We start from the raw sequence: 17,804 nt of genomic DNA, 5'->3' as shown, positions 1-17,804 counted from the left end.
TCCATCCTTGGCAACATCCAAGGCCAGCTGGGAGCGGGGCTCTGAGCAACCTATTCTAGGGGAAGATCGCTCCGCTTGGAACAAGATGGTCTTTAGGGTCCCTTCCAAGCCCAAGCACCCAGGGATTCCATCATTCATTCTACGGTCTCCGTTGTCCACTTCAGCCTGGGCCTGAACTCCTGGCGGTGATGTCACAGTGCACGCTCCAGCTAGAACTTCCAGCATCCAGCAACGGCCACAACACAACCCTTGGCTCCTTGTGCCAGCACGCTCTTCATTCACCCTGCTCCAAGCCTACCCCTGTCACCTTGTTGCCACCTGCTCCCTGATTCCCCCAGCAGTCCCCAAAGCTCCCCATCGCTTGGATTTTGCTCTCCATCCCTGCAGGATGTCTGCATTTGTTCCAAAAGAGGTATGGTACTATTCCACGGAGGCGGACACCCCGCAGCTGCCTGGCTGGGCTGGAGCTCTGTGGGACAGGCTGGGAAATTTTGCTACCTCTGCAGGCTGGCACAGACGGAGAGGAGGAGACGGACGTCGATACACAGACTGATAGAGAAGAAGCCATGGAAGTGGACGGAGAGGATACTGGAGAGGAAGAGATGGATGTGGATATGTACGAGACAGAGGAAGAGATGGAGGTGGAAACGAAAGATTATGTTGAAGAGATGGATATTGATCTAAAAGACAAGGAGGAAGACATGGTCTTGGGATGAAGACCGATGCCAGCAGCAGAACAGGCAGGTGCTCCCCACAGGCAGAGTGGGGCCCCTGCTGCCAGCCTGGGGCCGGGCTGGGCACTTCTTGCTCAGGGACACGCTAGCCCATGCACTGGATTCTGCTGGCCATCCCTGGCCTGGCCTGGGCTTGCTGTGGGCCACACAAGCCCTGTTCCAGTGCCTGGGCCACAGCCCCCAGCCAGGCTCCCTTCTGGCAGCAGAGTCCCACTGGGCCAGTGTCCCAGCCCGGCAGCACATGGAACACCCTTCCGTGCCTGACTGCACTGACCGTGCTACTTGTTTTTCTTGCAGGACTTAGGGACATCACAGACACAGATGCCACCCTGCTGTACATACGTTTTACAGTTGTTGTGTTCAGGATAGAGGTTTTAGAGTTTGTTTAAGTTGTCTGTAAATACGTTTCATAGAGTTTTGTTAGATCTCTTCTCAGGTAAATAGGTTCTATAGTTTGTTGTTGTTGTTGTGGTTGTTGTTGTTGTTACCAATATTCTTACAGTGTAAATATGTGGTGTAGTTCATTCTTGTTCCTTTTCTTCTACAGATAAACAGTCTTTGATTTTCACACCCCAGTTCTCTTTGCATTTTCTTCGGGCACATTTGCAAAGCTGTGGGTTGTTTCGGGAACAATGTTTGCAGGACTCTAAAAAGAGTATCACAACCGCTCTGCCACACTCTCAGCTGCTGCTGCTGCCCCAAAAAGCACTGGCTGGCTTTGCTCACACAATCACAGTTGTGGTGGCATTTCTACCACACCACAGGACAGCGATGTTTTCCCTCTTCTCCTGGAAATACCTACAGCACTTGTGGGTAGCAAGGCAAACATGAGCCTCTTTTAGTGGCCCTTGAAATTGGACATGTGAAATGAGGCACACAAAGCCACAGGCCAGCTGAACCTGGCATCTCTGAATGGGTCTTTACATTCTTCCCAGGAAGATGAATGGCAATCACTATTTTGGCAGGGAGGAAAGTGCATCAGCTAGCAATTTGCTGTAGAAAATGTGCTTTCTGCTCCTCTCACAGCCAAAACTCCAACCTATTTCTTGGAAGTCCTTCTTAGATAAGGACCGTGTTCAGCTGAGTGACAGTGAAGCCAAATGGCAATGCCGCAATCAATTGTCCTGTACACAATCTCCTTCATCCACGTGGAAGGTTACTCACGGGCACACAAGAGGACGGAAGAAACCCAAATGCATCGTTGGACATAATAAAGTCAGACGTGTTGGGGGATGAAGAAATCTTGCAGAGATATGGAAAGCTGCCCTGAAAACCCAGTTCGGGGAGAGCCTGAGCTCTTTTGTGCTTCTAGGCCTGAAGATGCTCAGCAGCTTTCCCAGATGCTCAGCAGGCAGTAGGATTGTGCCTGAATCTGGCTCTGGAAATGCCAGTGCCTCAACTGAGAGCTGTGGCAAGGATTTCCATTGCATGGAGAGGGGCCACAAGAGTCCTGCAAGAGTCTTTCAGCAGAGCAAACAGCAGCCTGGAGGGTGAGCAATGCTGCATCTGGACCACTGCATGCTCATCCTTCACCACAATGCAGAGCTGCCATGGATCACTTTTTCCATTTCTGCTGTTGGATATGTTTTGGACAAGTTGTTCTAGGTGGCTTTGGATGGTGATCCAAGTAGGAAGCAGCCATTCGCCTGCTGTGATATCCTTACAACTAGTCCTAACTTCTCATTGCCTTTGGTTTGATTGGGGGTGTTTTATCTGTTTGTTTGATTGGTTTCTTTGGGTTGGTTTCTTTGTGTTTTTCTCTGTTTTGCTTGGAGTTTCTTTTCCTTTTTTAGAAATGACTGGTGAAGTTGGCACAAGCAAACTCCAGAAAACGTAAAGCAGGCTTGACTTTCCAGAAATTGCTTTTGGCTGGCTTTAGCTGCATTCCCCAGGATCACGATCAGCAGTAGATATTTGCAGGTTTTGCTCTGCATCCTCAGCCTGCCCAGGTGTTGTTCAGTGTTTCAGCAGTGGAGAAGACGATGGATATTTTGCTAAACCTCCTTTCAAACAACAGAACTTGGGTTAGCACGACAGAAAAGAAGAAAAGAAAATCTTCGCCAGTTAGAACAGAGCCAGAGTCCCACCATTTCCCCCTCCACTTCTCTTTCTTTTCTACATTTAGAGGTAAAGCTTCCATCTCCAAAAGCTTCCATCTCTCACTTCCTGATGTAGCCATTTGCTACCCTTTAGCCTTGACTGCCACGCATCGGACTGCTGTCCGTGTGGGGCTGGGGATGCTCAGCCTGGAAAGAGAAGGGGGCTGGCGAGGCCTCCCTGCAGCTCTAGGAAAGATGGGCACAGGGAGGAGAAGCCTTTCAACTGCAGGAGTGAGCTTGAAGTTGGATCTAATGAAGCTGCTCTTTTCCACTCCGGCTGCTGGGCCACTGGCCCAGGCTGTGCACAGAGGCTGGGGATGCTCCATCCTTGGCAACATCCAAGGCCAGCTGGGAGCGGGGCTCTGAGCAACCTATTCTAGGGGAAGATCGCTCCGCTTGGAACAAGATGGTCTTTAGGGTCCCTTCCAAGCCCAAGCACCCAGGGATTCCATCATTCATTCTACGGTCTCTGTTGTCCACTTCAGCCTGGGCCTGAACTCCTGGCGGTGATGTCACAGTGCACGCTCCAGCTAGAACTTCCAGCATCCAGCAACGGCCACAACACAACCCTTGGCTCCTTGTGCCAGCACGCTCTTCATTCACCCTGCTCCAAGCCTACCCCTGTCACCTTGTTGCCACCTGCTCCCTGATTCCCCCAGCAGTCCCCAAAGCTCCCCATCGCTTGGATTTTGCTCTCCATCCCTGCAGGATGTCTGCATTTGTTCCAAAAGAGGTATGGTACTATTCCACGGAGGCGGACACCCCGCAGCTGCCTGGCTGGGCTGGAGCTCTGTGGGACAGGCTGGGAAATTTTGCTACCTCTGCAGGCTGGCACAGACGGAGAGGAGGAGACGGACGTCGATACACAGACTGATAGAGAAGAAGCCATGGAAGTGGACGGAGAGGATACTGGAGAGGAAGAGATGGATGTGGATATGTACGAGACAGAGGAAGAGATGGAGGTGGAAACGAAAGATTATGTTGAAGAGATGGATATTGATCTAAAAGACAAGGAGGAAGACATGGTCTTGGGATGAAGACCGATGCCAGCAGCAGAACAGGCAGGTGCTCCCCACAGGCAGAGTGGGGCCCCTGCTGCCAGCCTGGGGCCGGGCTGGGCACTTCTTGCTCAGGGGCACGCTAGCCCATGCACTGGATTCTGCTGGCCATCCCTGGCCTGGCCTGGGCTTGCTGTGGGCCACACAAGCCCTGTTCCAGTGCCTGGGCCACAGCCCCCAGCCAGGCTCCCTTCTGGCAGCAGAGTCCCACTGGGCCAGTGTCCCAGCCCGGCAGCACATGGAACACCCTTCCGTGCCTGACTGCACTGACCGTGCTACTTGTTTTTCTTGCAGGACTTAGGGACATCACAGACACAGATGCCACCCTGCTGTACATACGTTTTACAGTTGTTGTGTTCAGGATAGAGGTTTTAGAGTTTGTTTAAGTTGTCTGTAAATACGTTTCATAGAGTTTTGTTAGATCTCTTCTCAGGTAAATAGGTTCTATAGTTTGTTGTTGTTGTTGTTGTTGTTACCAATATTCTTACAGTGTAAATATGTGGTGTAGTTCATTCTTGTTCCTTTTCTTCTACAGATAAACAGTCTTTGATTTTCACACCCCAGTTCTCTTTGCATTTTCTTCGGGCACATTTGCAAAGCTGTGGGTTGTTTCGGGAACAATGTTTGCAGGACTCTAAAAAGAGTATCACAACCGCTCTGCCACACTCTCAGCTGCTGCTGCTGCCCCAAAAAGCACTGGCTGGCTTTGCTCACACAATCACAGTTGTGGTGGCATTTCTACCACACCACAGGACAGCGATGTTTTCCCTCTTCTCCTGGAAATACCTACAGCACTTGTGGGTAGCAAGGCAAACATGAGCCTCTTTTAGTGGCCCTTGAAATTGGACATGTGAAATGAGGCACACAAAGCCACAGGCCAGCTGAACCTGGCATCTCTGAATGGGTCTTTACATTCTTCCCAGGAAGATGAATGGCAATCACTATTTTGGCAGGGAGGAAAGTGCATCAGCTAGCAATTTGCTGTAGAAAATGTGCTTTCTGCTCCTCTCACAGCCAAAACTCCTACCCATTTCTTGGAAGTCCTTCTTAGATAAGGACCGTGTTCAGCTGAGTGACAGTGAAGCCAAATGGCAATGCCGCAATCAATTGTCCTGTACACAATCTCCTTCATCCACGTGGAAGGTTACTCACGGGCACACAAGAGGACGGAAGAAACCCAAATGCATCGTTGGACATAATAAAGTCAGAGGTGTTGAGGGATGAAGAAATCTTGCAGAGATATGGAAAGCTGCCCTGAAAACCCAGTTCGGGGAGAGCCTGAGCTCTTTTGTGCTTCTAGGCCTGAAGATGCTCAGCACCTTTCCCAGATGCTCAGCAGGCAGTAGGATTGTGCCTGAATCTGGCTCTGGAAATGCCAGTGCCTCAACTGAGAGCTGTGGCAAGGATTTCCATTGCATGGAGAGGGGCCACAAGAGTCCTGCAAGAGTCTTTCAGCAGAGCAAACAGCAGCCTGGAGGGTGGGCAATGCTGCATCTGGACCACTGCATGCTCATCCTTCACCACAATGCAGAGCTGCCATGGATCACTTTTTCCATTTGTCCTGTTGGATATGTTTTGGACAAGTTGTTCTAGGTGGCTTTGGATGGTGATCCAAGTAGGAAGCAGCCATTCGCCTGCTGTGATATCCTTACAACTAGTCCTAACTTCTCATTGCCTTTGGTTTGATTGGGGGTGTTTTATCTGTTTGTTTGATTGGTTTCTTTGGGTTGGTTTCTTTGTGTTTTTCTCTCTTTTGCTTGGAGTTTCTTTTCCTTTTTTAGAAATGACTGGTGAAGTTGGCACAAGCAAACTCCAGAAAACGTAAAGCAGGCTTGACTTTCCAGAAATTGCTTTTGGCTGGCTTTAGCTGCATTCCCCAGGATCACGATCAGCAGTAGATATTTGCAGGTTTTGCTCTGCATCCTCAGCCTGCCCAGGTGTTGTTCAGTGTTTCAGCAGTGGAGAAGACGATGGATATTTTGCTAAACCTCCTTTCAAACAACAGAACTTGGGTTAGCACGACAGAAAAGAAGAAAAGAAAATCTTCGCCAGTTAGAACAGAGCCAGAGTCCCACCATTTCCCCCTCCACTTCTCTTTCTTTTCTACATTTAGAGGTAAAGCTTCCATCTCCAAAAGCTTCCATCTCTCACTTCCTGATGTAGCCATTTGCTACCCTTTAGCCTTGACTGCCACGCATCGGACTGCTGTCCGTGTGGGGCTGGGGATGCTCAGCCTGGAAAGAGAAGGGGGCTGGCGAGGCCTCCCTGCAGCTCTAGGAAAGATGGGCACAGGGAGGAGAAGCCTTTCAACTGCAGGAGTGAGCTTGAAGTTGGATCTAATGAAGCTGCTCTTTTCCACTCCGGCTGCTGGGCCACTGGCCCAGGCTGTGCACAGAGGCTGGGGATGCTCCATCCTTGGCAACATCCAAGGCCAGCTGGGAGCGGGGCTCTGAGCAACCTATTCTAGGGGAAGATCGCTCCGCTTGGAACAAGATGGTCTTTAGGGTCCCTTCCAAGCCCAAGCACCCAGGGATTCCATCATTCATTCTACGGTCTCCGTTGTCCACTTCAGCCTGGGCCTGAACTCCTGGCGGTGATGTCACAGTGCACGCTCCAGCTAGAACTTCCTGCATCCAGCAACGGCCACAACACAACCCTTGGCTCCTTGTGCCAGCACGCTCTTCATTCACCCTGCTCCAAGCCTACCCCTGTCACCTTGTTGCCACCTGCTCCCTGATTCCCCCAGCAGTCCCCAAAGCTCCCCATCACTTGGATTTTGCTCTCCATCCCTGCAGGATGTCTGCATTTGTTCCAAAAGAGGTATGGTACTATTCCACGGAGGCGGACACCCCGCAGCTGCCTGGCTGGGCTGGAGCTCTGTGGGACAGGGTGGGAAATTTTGCTACCTCTGCAGGCTGGCACAGACGGAGAGGAGGAGACGGACGTCGATACACAGACTGATAGAGAAGAAGCCATGGAAGTGGACGGAGAGGATACTGGAGAGCAAGAGATGGATGTGGATATGTACGAGACAGAGGAAGAGATGGAGGTGGAAACGAAAGATTATGTTGAAGAGATGGATATTGATCTAAAAGACAAGGAGGAAGACATGGTCTTGGGATGAAGACCGATGCCAGCAGCAGAACAGGCAGGTGCTCCCCACAGGCAGAGTGGGGCCCCTGCTGCCAGCCTGGGGCCGGGCTGGGCACTTCCTGCTCAGGGACACGCTAGCCCATGCACTGGATTCTGCTGGCCATCCCTGGCCTGGCCTGGGCTTGCTGTGGGCCACACAAGCCCTGTTCCAGTGCCTGGGCCACAGCCCCCAGCCAGGCTCCCTTCTGGCAGCAGAGTCCCACTGGGCCAGTGTCCCAGCCCGGCAGCACATGGAACACCCTTCCGTGCCTGACTGCACTGACCGTGCTACTTGTTTTTCTTCCAGGACTTAGGGACATCACAGACACAGATGCCACCCTGCTGTACATACGTTTTACAGTTGTTGTGTTCAGGATAGAGGTTTTAGAGTTTGTTTAAGTTGTCTGTAAATACGTTTCATAGAGTTTTGTTAGATCTCTTCTCAGGTAAATAGGTTCTATAGTTTGTTGTTGTTGTTGTTGTTGTTACCAATATTCTTACAGTGTAAATATGTGGTGTAGTTCATTCTTGTTCCTTTTCTTCTACAGATAAACAGTCTTTGATTTTCACACCCCAGTTCTCTTTGCATTTTCTTCGGGCACATTTGCAAAGCTGTGGGTTGTTTTGGGAACAATGTTTGCAGGACTCTAAAAAGAGTATCACAACCGCTCTGCCACACTCTCAGCTGCTGCTGCTGCCCCAAAAAGCACTGGCTGGCTTTGCTCACACAATCACAGTTGTGGTGGCATTTCTACCACACCACAGGACAGCGATGTTTTCCCTCTTCTCCTGGAAATACCTACAGCACTTGTGGGTAGCAAGGCAAACATGAGCCTCTTTTAGTGGCCCTTGAAATTGGACATGTGAAATGAGGCACACAAAGCCACAGGCCAGCTGAACCTGGCATCTCTGAATGGGTCTTTACATTCTTCCCAGGAAGATGAATGGCAATCACTATTTTGGCAGGGAGGAAAGTGCATCAGCTAGCAATTTGCTGTAGAAAATGTGCTTTCTGCTCCTCTCACAGCCAAAACTCCTACCCATTTCTTGGAAGTCCTTCTTAGATAAGGACCGTGTTCAACTGAGTGACAGTGAAGCCAAATGGCAATGCCGCAATCAATTGTCCTGTACACAATCTCCTTCATCCACGTGGAAGGTTACTCACGGACACACAAGAGGACGGAAGAAACCCAAATGCATCGTTGGACATAATAAAGTCAGACGTGTGGAGGGATGAAGAAATCTTGCAGAGATATGGAAAGCTGCCCTGAAAACCCAGTTCGGGGAGAGCCTGAGCTCTTTTGTGCTTCTAGGCCTGAAGATGCTCAGCACCTTTCCCAGATGCTCAGCAGGCAGTAGGATTGTGCCTGAATCTGGCTCTGGAAATGCCAGTGCCTCAACTGAGAGCTGTGGCAAGGATTTCCATTGCATGGAGAGGGGCCACAAGAGTCCTGCAAGAGTCTTTCAGCAGAGCAAACAGCAGCCTGGAGGGTGGGCAATGCTGCATCTGGACCACTGCATGCTCATCCTTCACCACAATGCAGAGCTGCCATGGATCACTTTTTCCATTTGTCCTGTTGGATATGTTTTGGACAAGTTGTTCTAGGTGGCTTTGGATGGTGATCCAAGTAGGAAGCAGCCATTCGCCTGCTGTGATATCCTTACAACTAGTCCTAACTTCTCATTGCCTTTGGTTTGATTGGGGGTGTTTTATCTGTTTGTTTGATTGGTTTCTTTGGGTTGGTTTCTTTGTGTTTTTCTCTCTTTTGCTTGGAGTTTCTTTTCCTTTTTTAGAAATGACTGGTGAAGTTGGCACAAGCAAACTCCAGAAAACGTAAAGCAGGCTTGACTTTCCAGAAATTGCTTTTGGCTGGCTTTAGCTGCATTCCCCAGGATCACGATCAGCAGTAGATATTTGCAGGTTTTGCTCTGCATCCTCAGCCTGCCCAGATGTTGTTCAGTGTTTCAGCAGTGGAGAAGACGATGGATATTTTGCTAAACCTCCTTTCAAACAACAGAACTTGGGTTAGCACGACAGAAAAGAAGAAAAGAAAATCTTCGCCAGTTAGAACAGAGCCAGAGTCCCACCATTTCCCCCTCCACTTCTCTTTCTTTTCTACATTTAGAGGTAAAGCTTCCATCTCCAAAAGCTTCCATCTCTCACTTCCTGATGTAGCCATTTGCTACCCTTTAGCCTTGACTGCCACGCATCGGACTGCTGTCCGTGTGGGGCTGGGGATGCTCAGCCTGGAAAGAGAAGGGGGCTGGCGAGGCCTCCCTGCAGCTCTAGGAAAGATGGGCACAGGGAGGAGAAGCCTTTCAACTGCAGGAGTGAGCTTGAAGTTGGATCTAATGAAGCTGCTCTTTTCCACTCCGGCTGCTGGGCCACTGGCCCAGGCTGTGCACAGAGGCTGGGGATGCTCCATCCTTGGCAACATCCAAGGCCAGCTGGGAGCGGGGCTCTGAGCAACCTATTCTAGGGGAAGATCGCTCCGCTTGGAACAAGATGGTCTTTAGGGTCCCTTCCAAGCCCAAGCACCCAGGGATTCCATCATTCATTCTACGGTCTCCGTTGTCCACTTCAGCCTGGGCCTGAACTCCTGGCGGTGATGTCACAGTGCACGCTCCAGCTAGAACTTCCAGCATCCAGCAACGGCCACAACACAACCCTTGGCTCCTTGTGCCAGCACGCTCTTCATTCACCCTGCTCCAAGCCTACCCCTGTCACCTTGTTGCCACCTGCTCCCTGATTCCCCCAGCAGTCCCCAAAGCTCCCCATCGCTTGGATTTTGCTCTCCATCCCTGCAGGATGTCTGCATTTGTTCCAAAAGAGCTATGGTACTATTCCACGGAGGCGGACACCCCGCAGCTGCCTGGCTGGGCTGGAGCTCTGTGGGACAGGCTGGGAAATTTTGCTACCTCTGCAGGCTGGCACAGACGGAGAGGAGGAGACGGACGTCGATACACAGACTGATAGAGAAGAAGCCATGGAAGTGGACGGAGAGGATACTGGAGAGGAAGAGATGGATGTGGATATGTACGAGACAGAGGAAGAGATGGAGGTGGAAACGAAAGATTATGTTGAAGAGATGGATATTGATCTAAAAGACAAGGAGGAAGACATGGTCTTGGGATGAAGACCGATGCCAGCAGCAGAACAGGCAGGTGCTCCCCACAGGCAGAGTGGGGCCCCTGCTGCCAGCCTGGGGCCGGGCTGGGCACTTCTTGCTCAGGGGCACGCTAGCCCATGCACTGGATTCTGCTGGCCATCCCTGGCCTGGCCTGGGCTTGCTGTGGGCCACACAAGCCCTGTTCCAGTGCCTGGGCCACAGCCCCCAGCCAGGCTCCCTTCTGGCAGCAGAGTCCCACTGGGCCAGTGTCCCAGCCCGGCAGCACATGGAACACCCTTCCGTGCCTGACTGCACTGACCGTGCTACTTGTTTTTCTTGCAGGACTTAGGGACATCACAGACACAGATGCCACCCTGCTGTACATACGTTTTACAGTTGTTGTGTTCAGGATAGAGGTTTTAGAGTTTGTTTAAGTTGTCTGTAAATACGTTTCATAGAGTTTTGTTAGATCTCTTCTCAGGTAAATAGGTTCTATAGTTTGTTGTTGTTGTTGTTGTTGTTACCAATATTCTTACAGTGTAAATATGTGGTGTAGTTCATTCTTGTTCCTTTTCTTCTACAGATAAACAGTCTTTGATTTTCACACCCCAGTTCTCTTTGCATTTTCTTCGGGCACATTTGCAAAGCTGTGGGTTGTTTCGGGAACAATGTTTGCAGGACTCTAAAAAGAGTATCACAACCGCTCTGCCACACTCTCAGCTGCTGCTGCTGCCCCAAAAAGCACTGGCTGGCTTTGCTCACACAATCACAGTTGTGGTGGCATTTCTACCACACCACAGGACAGCGATGTTTTCCCTCTTCTCCTGGAAATACCTACAGCACTTGTGGGTAGCAAGGCAAACATGAGCCTCTTTTAGTGGCCCTTGAAATTGGACATGTGAAATGAGGCACACAAAGCCACAGGCCAGCTGAACCTGGCATCTCTGAATGGGTCTTTACATTCTTCCCAGGAAGATGAATGGCAATCACTATTTTGGCAGGGAGGAAAGTGCATCAGCTAGCAATTTGCTGTAGAAAATGTGCTTTCTGCTCCTCTCACAGCCAAAACTCCTACCCATTTCTTGGAAGTCCTTCTTAGATAAGGACCGTGTTCAACTGAGTGACAGTGAAGCCAAATGGCAATGCCACAATCAATTGTCCTGTACACAATCTCCTTCATCCACGTGGAAGGTTACTCACGGGCACACAAGAGGACGGAAGAAACCCAAATGCATCGTTGGACATAATAAAGTCAGACGTGTTGAGGGATGAAGAAATCTTGCAGAGATATGGAAAGCTGCCCTGAAAACCCAGTTCGGGGAGAGCCTGAGCTCTTTTGTGCTTCTAGGCCTGAAGATGCTCAGCAGCTTTCCCAGATGCTCAGCAGGCAGTAGGATTGTGCCTGAATCTGGCTCTGGAAATGCCAGTGCCTCAACTGAGAGCTGTGGCAAGGATTTCCATTGCATGGAGAGGGGCCACAAGAGTCCTGCAAGAGTCTTTCAGCAGAGCAAACAGCAGCCTGGAGGGTGGGCAATGCTGCATCTGGACCACTGCATGCTCATCCTTCACCACAATGCAGAGCTGCCATGGATCACTTTTTCCATTTGTCCTGTTGGATATGTTTTGGACAAGTTGTTCTAGGTGGCTTTGGATGGTGATCCAAGTAGGAAGCAGCCATTCGCCTGCTGTGATATCCTTACAACTAGTCCTAACTTCTCATTGCCTTTGGTTTGATTGGGGGTGTTTTATCTGTTTGTTTGATTGGTTTCTTTGGGTTGGTTTCTTTGTGTTTTTCTCTCTTTTGCTTGGAGTTTCTTTTCCTTTTTTAGAAATGACTGGTGAAGTTGGCACAAGCAAACTCCAGAAAACGTAAAGCAGGCTTGACTTTCCAGAAATTGCTTTTGGCTGGCTTTAGCTGCATTCCCCAGGATCACGATCAGCAGTAGATATTTGCAGGTTTTGCTCTGCATCCTCAGCCTGCCCAGGTGTTGTTCAGTGTTTCAGCAGTGGAGAAGACGATGGATATTTTGCTAAACCTCCTTTCAAACAACAGAACTTGGGTTAGCACGACAGAAAAGAAGAAAAGAAAATCTTCGCCAGTTAGAACAGAGCCAGAGTCCCACCATTTCCCCCTCCACTTCTCTTTCTTTTCTACATTTAGAGGTAAAGCTTCCATCTCCAAAAGCTTCCATCTCTCACTTCCTGATGTAGCCATTTGCTACCCTTTAGCCTTGACTGCCACGCATCGGACTGCTGTCCGTGTGGGGCTGGGGATGCTCAGCCTGGAAAGAGAAGGGGGCTGGCGAGGCCTCCCTGCAGCTCTAGGAAAGATGGGCACAGGGAGGAGAAGCCTTTCAACTGCAGGAGTGAGCTTGAAGTTGGATCTAATGAAGCTGCTCTTTTCCACTCCGGCTGCTGGGCCACTGGCCCAGGCTGTGCACAGAGGCTGGGGATGCTCCATCCTTGGCAACATCCAAGGCCAGCTGGGAGCGGGGCTCTGAGCAACCTATTCTAGGGGAAGATCGCTCCGCTTGGAACAAGATGGTCTTTAGGGTCCCTTCCAAGCCCAAGCACCCAGGGATTCCATCATTCATTCTACGGTCTCCGTTGTCCACTTCAGCCTGGGCCTGAACTCCTGGCGGTGATGTCACAGTGCACGCTCCAGCTAGAACTTCCAGCATCCAGCAACGGCCACAACACAACCCTTGGCTCCTTGTGCCAGCACGCTCTTCATTCACCCTGCTCCAAGCCTACCCCTGTCACCTTGTTGCCACCTGCTCCCTGATTCCCCCAGCAGTCCCCAAAGCTCCCCATCGCTTGGATTTTGCTCTCCATCCCTGCAGGATGTCTGCATTTGTTCCAAAAGAGCTATGGTACTATTCCACGGAGGCGGACACCCCGCAGCTGCCTGGCTGGGCTGGAGCTCTGTGGGACAGGCTGGGAAATTTTGCTACCTCTGCAGGCTGGCACAGACGGAGAGGAGGAGACGGACGTCGATACACAGACTGATAGAGAAGAAGCCATGGAAGTGGACGGAGAGGATACTGGAGAGCAAGAGATGGATGTGGATATGTACGAGACAGAGGAAGAGATGGAGGTGGAAACGAAAGATTATATTGAAGAGATGGATATTGATCTAAAAGACAAGGAGGAAGACATGGTCTTGGGATGAAGACCGATGCCAGCAGCAGAACAGGCAGGTGCTCCCCACAGGCAGAGTGGGGCCCCTGCTGCCAGCCTGGGGCCGGGCTGGGCACTTCCTGCTCAGGGACACGCTAGCCCATGCACTGGATTCTGCTGGCCATCCCTGGCCTGGCCTGGGCTTGCTGTGGGCCACACAAGCCCTGTTCCAGTGCCTGGGCCACAGCCCCCAGCCAGGCTCCCTTCTGGCAGCAGAGTCCCACTGGGCCAGTGTCCCAGCCCGGCAGCACATGGAACACCCTTCCGTGCCTGACTGCACTGACCGTGCTACTTGTTTTTCTTGCAGGACTTAGGGACATCACAGACACAGATGCCACCCTGCTGTACATACGTTTTACAGTTGTTGTGTTCAGGATAGAGGTTTTAGAGTTTGTTTAAGTTGTCTGTAAATACGTTTCATAGAGTTTTGTTAGATCTCTTCTCAGGTAAATAGGTTCTATAGTTTGTTGTTGTTGTTGTGGTTGTTGTTGTTGTTACCAATATTCTTACAGTGTAAATATGTGGTGTAGTTCATTCTTGTTCCTTTTCTTCTACAGATAAACAGTCTTTGATTTTCACACCCCAGTTCTCTTTGCATTTTCTTCGGGCACATTTGCAAAGCTGTGGGTTGTTTCGGGAACAATGTTTGCAGGACTCTAAAAAGAGTATCACAACCGCTCTGCCACACTCTCAGCTGCTGCTGCTGCCCCAAAAAGCACTGGCTGGCTTTGCTCACACAATCACAGTTGTGGTGGCATTTCTACCACACCACAGGACAGCGATGTTTTCCCTCTTCTCCTGGAAATACCTACAGCACTTGTGGGTAGCAAGGCAAACATGAGCCTCTTTTAGTGGCCCTTGAAATTGGACATGTGAAATGAGGCACACAAAGCCACAGGCCAGCTGAACCTGGCATCTCTGAATGGGTCTTTACATTCTTCCCAGGAAGATGAATGGCAATCACTATTTTGGCAGGGAGGAAAGTGCATCAGCTAGCAATTTGCTGTAGAAAATGTGCTTTCTGCTCCTCTCACAGCCAAAACTCCTACCCATTTCTTGGAAGTCCTTCTTAGATAAGGACCGTGTTCAACTGAGTGACAGTGAAGCCAAATGGCAATGCCGCAATCAATTGTCCTGTACACAATCTCCTTCATCCACGTGGAAGGTTACTCACGGACACACAAGAGGACGGAAGAAACCCAAATGCATCGTTGGACATAATAAAGTCAGACGTGTTGAGGGATGAAGAAATCTTGCAGAGATATGGAAAGCTGCCCTGAAAACCCAGTTCGGGGAGAGCCTGAGCTCTTTTGTGCTTCTAGGCCTGAAGATGCTCAGCAGCTTTCCCAGATGCTCAGCAGGCAGTAGGATTGTGCCTGAATCTGGCTCTGGAAATGCCAGTGCCTCAACTGAGAGCTGTGGCAAGGATTTCCATTGCATGGAGAGGGGCCACAAGAGTCCTGCAAGAGTCTTTCAGCAGAGCAAACAGCAGCCTGGAGGGTGAGCAATGCTGCATCTGGACCACTGCATGCTCATCCTTCACCACAATGCAGAGCTGCCATGGATCACTTTTTCCATTTCTCCTGTTGGATATGTTTTGGACAAGTTGTTCTAGGTGGCTTTGGATGGTGATCCAAGTAGGAAGCAGCCATTCGCCTGCTGTGATATCCTTACAACTAGTCCTAACTTCTCATTGCCTTTGGTTTGATTGGGGGTGTTTTATCTGTTTGTTTGATTGGTTTCTTTGGGTTGGTTTCTTTGTGTTTTTCTCTCTTTTGCTTGGAGTTTCTTTTCCTTTTTTAGAAATGACTGGTGAAGTTGGCACAAGCAAACTCCAGAAAACGTAAAGCAGGCTTGACTTTCCAGAAATTGCTTTTGGCTGGCTTTAGCTGCATTCCCCAGGATCACGATCAGCAGTAGATATTTGCAGGTTTTGCTCTGCATCCTCAGCCTGCCCAGGTGTTGTTCAGTGTTTCAGCAGTGGAGAAGACGATGGATATTTTGCTAAACCTCCTTTCAAACAACAGAACTTGGGTTAGCACGACAGAAAAGAAGAAAAGAAAATCTTCGCCAGTTAGAACAGAGCCAGAGTCCCACCATTTCCCCCTCCACTTCTCTTTCTTTTCTACATTTAGAGGTAAAGCTTCCATCTCCAAAAGCTTCCATCTCTCACTTCCTGATGTAGCCATTTGCTACCCTTTAGCCTTGACTGCCACGCATCGGACTGCTGTCCATGTGGGGCTGGGGATGCTCAGCCTGGAAAGAGAAGGGGGCTGGCGAGGCCTCCCTGCAGCTCTAGGAAAGATGGGCACAGGGAGGAGAAGCCTTTCAACTGCAGGAGTGAGCTTGAAGTTGGATCTAATGAAGCTGCTCTTTTCCACTCCGGCTGCTGGGGCACTGGCCCAGGCTGTGCACAGAGGCTGGGGATGCTCCATCCTTGGCAACATCCAAGGCCAGCTGGGAGCGGGGCTCTGAGCAACCTATTCTAGGGGAAGATCGCTCCGCTTGGAACAAGATGGTCTTTAGGGTCCCTTCCAAGCCCAAGCACCCAGGGATTCCATCATTCATTCTACGGTCTCCGTTGTCCACTTCAGCCTGGGCCTGAACTCCTGGCGGTGATGTCACAGTGCACGCTCCAGCTAGAACTTCCAGCATCCAGCAACGGCCACAACACAACCCTTGGCTCCTTGTGCCAACACGCTCTTCATTCACCCTGCTCCAAGCCTACCCCTGTCACCTTGTTGCCACCTGCTCCCTGATTCCCCCAGCAGTCCCCAAAGCTCCCCATCGCTTGGATTTTGCTCTCCATCCCTGCAGGATGTCTGCATTTGTTCCAAAAGAGCTATGGTACTATTCCACGGAGGCGGACACCCCGCAGCTGCCTGGCTGGGCTGGAGCTCTGTGGGACAGGCTGGGAAATTTTGCTACCTCTGCAGGCTGGCACAGACGGAGAGGAGGAGACGGACGTCGATACACAGACTGATAGAGAAGAAGCCATGGAAGTGGACGGAGAGGATACTGGAGAGCAAGAGATGGATGTGGATATGTACGAGACAGAGGAAGAGATGGAGGTGGAAACGAAAGATTATGTTGAAGAGATGGATATTGATCTAAAAGACAAGGAGGAAGACATGGTCTTGGGATGAAGACCGATGCCAGCAGCAGAACAGGCAGGTGCTCCCCACAGGCAGAGTGGGGCCCCTGCTGCCAGCCTGGGGCCGGGCTGGGCACTTCCTGCTCAGGGACACGCTAGCCCATGCACTGGATTCTGCTGGCCATCCCTGGCCTGGCCTGGGCTTGCTGTGGGCCACACAAGCCCTGTTCCAGTGCCTGGGCCACAGCCCCCAGCCAGGCTCCCTTCTGGCAGCAGAGTCCCACTGGGCCAGTGTCCCAGCCCGGCAGCACATGGAACACCCTTCCGTGCCTGACTGCACTGACCGTGCTACTTGTTTTTCTTCCAGGACTTAGGGACATCACAGACACAGATGCCACCCTGCTGTACATACCTTTTACAGTTGTTGTGTTCAGGATAGAGGTTTTAGAGTTTGTTTAAGTTGTCTGTAAATACGTTTCATAGAGTTTTGTTAGATCTCTTCTCAGGTAAATAGGTTCTATAGTTTGTTGTTGTTGTTGTTGTTGTTACCAATATTCTTACAGTGTAAATATGTGGTGTAGTTCATTCTTGTTCCTTTTCTTCTACAGATAAACAGTCTTTGATTTTCACACCCCAGTTCTCTTTGCATTTTCTTCGGGCACATTTGCAAAGCTGTGGGTTGTTTCGGGAACAATGTTTGCAGGACTCTAAAAAGAGTATCACAACCGCTCTGCCACACTCTCAGCTGCTGCTGCTGCCCCAAAAAGCACTGGCTGGCTTTGCTCACACAATCACAGTTGTGGTGGCATTTCTACCACACCACAGGACAGCGATGTTTTCCCTCTTCTCCTGGAAATACCTACAGCACTTGTGGGTAGCAAGGCAAACATGAGCCTCTTTTAGTGGCCCTTGAAATTGGACATGTGAAATGAGGCACACAAAGCCACAGGCCAGCTGAACCTGGCATCTCTGAATGGGTCTTTACATTCTTCCCAGGAAGATGAATGGCAATCACTATTTTGGCAGGGAGGAAAGTGCATCAGCTAGCAATTTGCTGTAGAAAATGTGCTTTCTGCTCCTCTCACAGCCAAAACTCCTACCCATTTCTTGGAAGTCCTTCTTAGATAAGGACCGTGTTCAGCTGAGTGACAGTGAAGCCAAATGGCAATGCCGCAATCAATTGTCCTGTACACAATCTCCTTCATCCACGTGGAAGGTTACTCACGGGCACACAAGAGGACGGAAGAAACCCAAATGCATCGTTGGACATAATAAAGTCAGACGTGTTGAGGGATGAAGAAATCTTGCAGAGATATGGAAAGCTGCCCTGAAAACCCAGTTCGGGGAGAGCCTGAGCTCTTTTGTGCTTCTAGGCCTGAAGATGCTCAGCACCTTTC

Source organism: Cyanistes caeruleus, chromosome 17 (genome assembly GCF_971803275.1).
Source record: "Cyanistes caeruleus chromosome 17, bCyaCae1.hap1.1, whole genome shotgun sequence".
NCBI classification, from domain to species: domain Eukaryota; kingdom Metazoa; phylum Chordata; class Aves; order Passeriformes; family Paridae; genus Cyanistes; species Cyanistes caeruleus.
Note: the sequence above shows the minus strand (reverse complement) of the source record.